This window comes from Mytilus edulis, chromosome 3 (assembly GCF_963676685.1).
Source record: "Mytilus edulis chromosome 3, xbMytEdul2.2, whole genome shotgun sequence".
Taxonomy (NCBI): Eukaryota; Metazoa; Mollusca; class Bivalvia; order Mytilida; family Mytilidae; genus Mytilus; species Mytilus edulis.
The window spans coordinates 36069310-36075470 of NC_092346.1; positions in this window are offsets into that span (position 1 = coordinate 36069310).

The window sequence follows — 6161 nt, forward strand, 5'->3', positions numbered from 1 at the left end:
TGTCCACTCCCCTCAATGCAAATGATTTTTTAATGAACGGAACAGTAAGCTGCATAATATCAAATGAAGATAGAATTAATTGTAATCTATCTGTTTCAGACAAACTAAAGTATTCTGGACATATATTATTGACATCTTTTTCAAGCTGATTACGTAAAGATTTATTAATTTGACATTTTATAACTTGCATATAAATTGTCTGTACAGTGTAACCTGCCTAATCTTACACCGGAGTATTCCAACATCCTGCTTTAAAAGACACATTTTCATGGTCCCTCAATATGCATATCCTTGCAGATAGAAAACCCCAGTATTTTGACACCCTGCTTAATCTGTCATTTTTCCTGCTCCCCTGTGTCCAATAAAAGAGGGACGAAAGATACAAAAGGGACAGTCAAACTCGTAAATCTAAAACAAACTGACAACGCCATGGCTAAAAATGAAAAAGACAAACAGAAAAACAATAGTACACATGACACAACATGTAGGTAATACTGTATATGATTTTATCATTGGCTTAGAAACTAAAACATTTGTTGATTTTTATCTGCCCTAAAGATTAAACTTGTGAAAGTGGATAGTTGCAATTCTACATAAATTGCAAAAAATCAGTGAAAACAATCACTTTCCAAAAGTTTTATTTTTTACAGTAGGTCTTTTATTTTATTGTGCTGTTGGGTTGCTTATTCACTTACATGATTAATAAGACCAAAACTCTCGAAATTCATAATTCTAATGATATGGTTATAACAATTAACTTCATCCTCTTATTTAATGCGATACCAAATGAATTTTCACAGATGAAATCTGTAAGAAATATATACTTACGGACAAACTATATTAATTTGCTCATGCGGAGGATATCTTCAAAATCCTCTGTAGTCAAAGATCCAAGCATCTTAATTGAGGTATATATCTCCCAATTGATACGATATTCCCTTGCATGCATTTCCTATCATGATTTTCTTGATAGAGGGTAACTGCTTACAAGGAAGCTATTAAACCAAGAGTTCCAAATGGTGAAGTTGAAATCATCCCTTCGTAAATTTTACGGACGCCATCACGAGTTGGTTGACCGTTAAGGAATAACCGTTTCACAAATGATATCGGATATGTTCCTTACGTCGTAACTACAATCCCCTTCCCTTTCATGAATTTGACCTACCGAATTAGACTATTTACCGGATTTGTAATCACATAAGCCACAAGACGGGTGCCGCATGTGGAGCAGGATCTGCTTACATTACTGGGGCACCTGAGATCACCCCTAGTTTTTGGTGGGGTTCGTGTTGTTTATTCTTTAGTTTTCTATGTTGTGTCATGTGTACTATTGTTTTTCTGTTTGTCTTTTTCATTTTTAGCCATGGCGTTGTCAGATTGTTTTAGATGTACGAGTTTGACTGTCCCTTTGGTATCTTTTGTCCCTCTTTAATGCATTTCATCAATTTTGGAGCAGCACATCCTATGAGAAATATGAAAATTTTAAAGTTCTGTAAGATTACATTAATGCATAAAAAGGTTTTTTCGTAGGCTTTAAAACAAATTAATACTTTATTGGAAAATAACATCCAACAGTAAATATTACATGCTTTCTTAGGACTAACCATTGAAGTTAAGGAATATGATATACCCTGCTTTGTACAGAACTTATAGACTGATAAAAATTTCACAAGGTACTATCTCACAGAGGCAATTCACTGTAAAACATGTAACCTTATCCAGAAACATTATTACTTCGATCAAAGGGAAGTTGGTTGTACATCTAGGTCATTTTCATAAGTGAATTCTTAGCTTCTTACTTATAATGGTCTGTAGGATTTTTAAGGGCATACGATACAGTTTTGATCCTGTATTTACAGTTTGAGGAAAGAGGGACGAAAGATACCAAAGGGACAGTCAAACTCGTAAATCTAAAACAAACTGACAACGCCATGGCTAAAAATAAAAAAGGCAAACAGAAAAACAATAGTACACATGACACAACATAGAAAACTAAAGAATAAACAACACGAACCCCACCAAAAACTAGGGGTGATCTCAGGTGCTCCAGTAATGTAAGCAGATCCTGCTCCACATGCGGCACCCGTCGTGTTGATTATGTGATTACAAATCCGGTAAATAGTCTAATTCGGTAGGTCAAATTCATGAAAGGGAAGGGGATTGTAGTTACAACGTAAGGAACATATCCGATATCATTTGTGAAACGGTTATTCCATAACGGTCAACCAACTCGTGATGGCGTCCGTAAAATTTACGAAGGGATGATTTCAACTTCACCATTTGGAACTCTTGAAAATTTCCATATAGGCTATTTTTTGCCTGATTAAATCAAAAATGTAATAAAAATATACCTTCATGTGCTACTTTTTGATTTAAATGAGGTCAAAATATTGTATACTTACTCAAAATTCGGATTTGTGGCCGTATTTTCCCTTTCGAAAGAAAGCCATCACTGTTTTGTAAAAAACGTATTTTATTTGCTGTATATTCATCAAAAATCATCAACAAATTGCACTATTTACAGTTTTATAAAATTTGGTCCACATAATCTCCCTGCAAAATGAAACAAAATGTCGTTTTAATCTTTTATTTTAAACATGCTTTGCATGATTGATCATTTATGAACAGTGTTTATTTTAATTCTGCTTTGCATGATTGATAATTATTTATCAGGCTTATGTAATACCGGAATTAAAAAAAAAGGGTATAGACTTCAAAACAATTTGTCAGATATTGGCCAAGACCCATGGCAATATAAAAAAGTACGACGAAACGTGTTCATAGTCAACAGCACGACTCTTTTAGTAGTGTGTTACAGGATACTATAAAAAAAGGACCCAGTGTGTTACAGGATACTGTAAAAATAAAAAAGGCCTCCGTGAGAAAACTAATTAATAGTCCAAATCAGACCAAAAAATATGTATTAATACTGCCTAATAGAGAAGAAAAACTTGGATTAAAAAATCCAATACTCACACAAAAGTTAATGAGTTCTACTATAGGTATTGTAAAAGACATTGGGTCAACTAGAACAGGTCATTTAATGGTAGCTTGATTTGATAAACACTAGTTCAGTCAATTATCTATAAACCTAAAACAATTAGGACAATGGTCAGTAAATGTATTTCAGTCTTGATACTTACAACTAGACATTTGCGGAAACTAGGTCTATACCTTGGAGTACACTTTATACTTACGATTATTGGTGACAATAACAAGGGGTCATCTCAACAAACAATAACAAACAAACAACACAGAAACATGTACAAAAAAAATAATAAAAAGGTGTCTTCTATATTTATGCTACAGGGAATTTGTATAATCAGGGGTTATGAAGAATCCCTGATTTTTTCAGGGATGATGTAGAATCACTAAAATCATTAGTGATTATACAGATTCCATGAAAATGACCAGTGATTTTACATAATCACTGATAATTTTAATTAGTATTGTACAAATTCCCTAATATGATTTCAGGGATTATCAATAATTAAAAGCTCCAAAGAGGATGAAACAAATTAACATAGACAAATTATCGGTTTTTTTTCTTATTCCTTGAAAGTTTAAGTAAACAGTTTTCATTCCTGATCTACTATGTGAATCTTAAGTGATGCGTTTTTTCCTTTATATTTTATATAAGTGTTGAACCTCATTATGTTTCTAACAAAAAAGATCGGCACAGGCACAGATGTTGCTTGGGTTGAAGAAAACGTATGCTCAAAAGTAAATGAAAATTGCAGAGGAAAAACAAAATGCAACATATATCTCAAACCAATTCCACTGGTGGTTCCAGGAAAGGGAGATAAAAAAATTAATGGTCATTATTCACAAAAAGATTGAAGAAGGATATCGCCTTGCCAAATAGTATGGACTCCTGCTGGTATCTTTAATACACGAAATCAGTTTGAGGTTGCTGATTTCCCTTCATTGGTACCTTCAGATATTTGTGCTGAAAACTCTATTTCTCTGAGACGTGCCGTAAAATATGATTCGATATGGAGGACAAGGTTTTTTAAATGTTGACATTGTGGTAAAAACAAATATGAATTTGGTAGATATACCTTTAGAAAAGCAGGGCAAATGTGTAATAGTCGATGCCATCCAAATCTAGTTTGTAAATAAAATGTTTGTTTTTAAAAATATTGTGCATAAAATTTCATTTATCGAAACGATTGTACGCATAAAAATAGTTTTAATGACAATTTCATTTTAATTCATATTTTCAACCTTAAAACAATTGCTAAAACAATACGATAAAAAGAATAATCATTATGCCATTTAATATTTTCATACTAACTTCCAAAAACCCGCCCTTGTGGGCTCGCTTGATATTATTAATACTGATACAGTCGGTATCAAAAAGGGCACGCTTTATACTAATACTGGTAAAATCAGCATTAAAAACAAAACATCAATTATTCAATATATATTTTGCTTATCATTTAATTATATTGTGTTTAACATTTCAATATTTTGTGTCTTTCGTATTAATATATTATGCCTGACGTTTTACAATATTAAGGTTATTAGTTTGATATAATACTGTTAACTTTTATTATATTTCAATATGTTATATATTTTAGTATTATTTTAGTTATTCTGTATAATACCTAACGTTTTTTCTAGTGATTATACATATTCCCTGAAAATTTGAGTAATTATATATAATCCCTAAACTAACAAGTGATTATACATAATCCTTGAACATTTTAGGGATTCTACATAATCCCTCATTATACAAATTCACTGTAACATATATACGATTTAAGCAACACGTTAAAATTGCATGTGTCCGAAGCGCTTTTCTGGATTTACCATCAGGATCGCACAAAGCCGAATATTTGAAGACAATAATTCAAGGACCGAAGGTGTAGATAAATGTGTGATATATTTATTATAAGCAGGAGCAATAAACTTTCCCCGCAAACAGAGTCCTTTTAATGCAATGTTTAGTATAAGAAATCATCAAAAATATTGTTCAGAGGACACTCTACAAACAGTTTCATTTGAAATAATAATATGTGTGTAGTTTTTGTTTTGCACGAATACAACATGACTTTGTATTCGCAACTGTTGCCTTGCCGACTTGAATAGATTGTGATTGTTATGACAATTGCTTTTCGGCTGCTACTCTATTACATTATATTTTTTTTTATCTATAACAGTCAATCTAAAAAAATTGCGTATAAACTTTGTGTTGAAATAAACAGCGACACAATGAGAGATCACAGGCTGTTCCGGGTGTTGGAACACTCCATTTCTTGCCAATCAATGCTTTTGAATAGGGACATATGGTCGGATCCCCTCCCCCTTATCTCGGGTTGGAATCCCCGTTTAGAGATTGCTGAATCAATTCCTGCGTCGTCAGTGCACTCTATATTACAATTCTATGAAAATAGGACAAGTCTCGGAACAGGGATAAAAGCTCATGTTTCGAGGATACCAGTCCCACCCATGTTCATCGGGGATAATTATCGACACCGCTAGAAAAAAACCGTCTATATTAAATGATTTTCAAGATCTCTATTATAATAAATGCATAAACGAAAAACAACTTGACACTCGTTTGTCATGTTTTTGTGTTGTTGCTGTAGACATAGATAGCAAAGTTTTAACTATTTTAGTACACCTATTCTTGCATTTCAACTAGGTCTAGCGAACTTTCTAAAAATAAAGGAGAAGTTCGTTGATAACTGATTTTTTTTCTCTCGAAAAGTTTTGATTTCAAAGTCATACCGAACGGCAAGAGAAATGTCATAAAGAATTAATAGCTCAAAAACACCCGTCCGCTGTATTTCAACATTTTCTTTTAAACTAAATAAAAGAGAGAAAGTATGTCTTAGCATCAACATGCTTACATCCTCCATGGTTGATTGCACCTTAACTAACACAAAGTATTGCTGACTTTTTTCAACAATTGTCACAATCTATCTACTGCAACGACAATTGCGATAGTTTGTGGGTCTCATATTTAATTAATTTTTAAAACGATGTTACTTCATTCTATCATGCGTCGTACAATTACATCATCTTCAACTTAGATAACACACTATAAATAAATAATGTTGACACATTGCTGCACATATATTATTTGGATCGACGATTTATTTTAACACTTTGAGAAAGCCCAAAATTTAAATGCTACCTGTAGGTGTAATTGC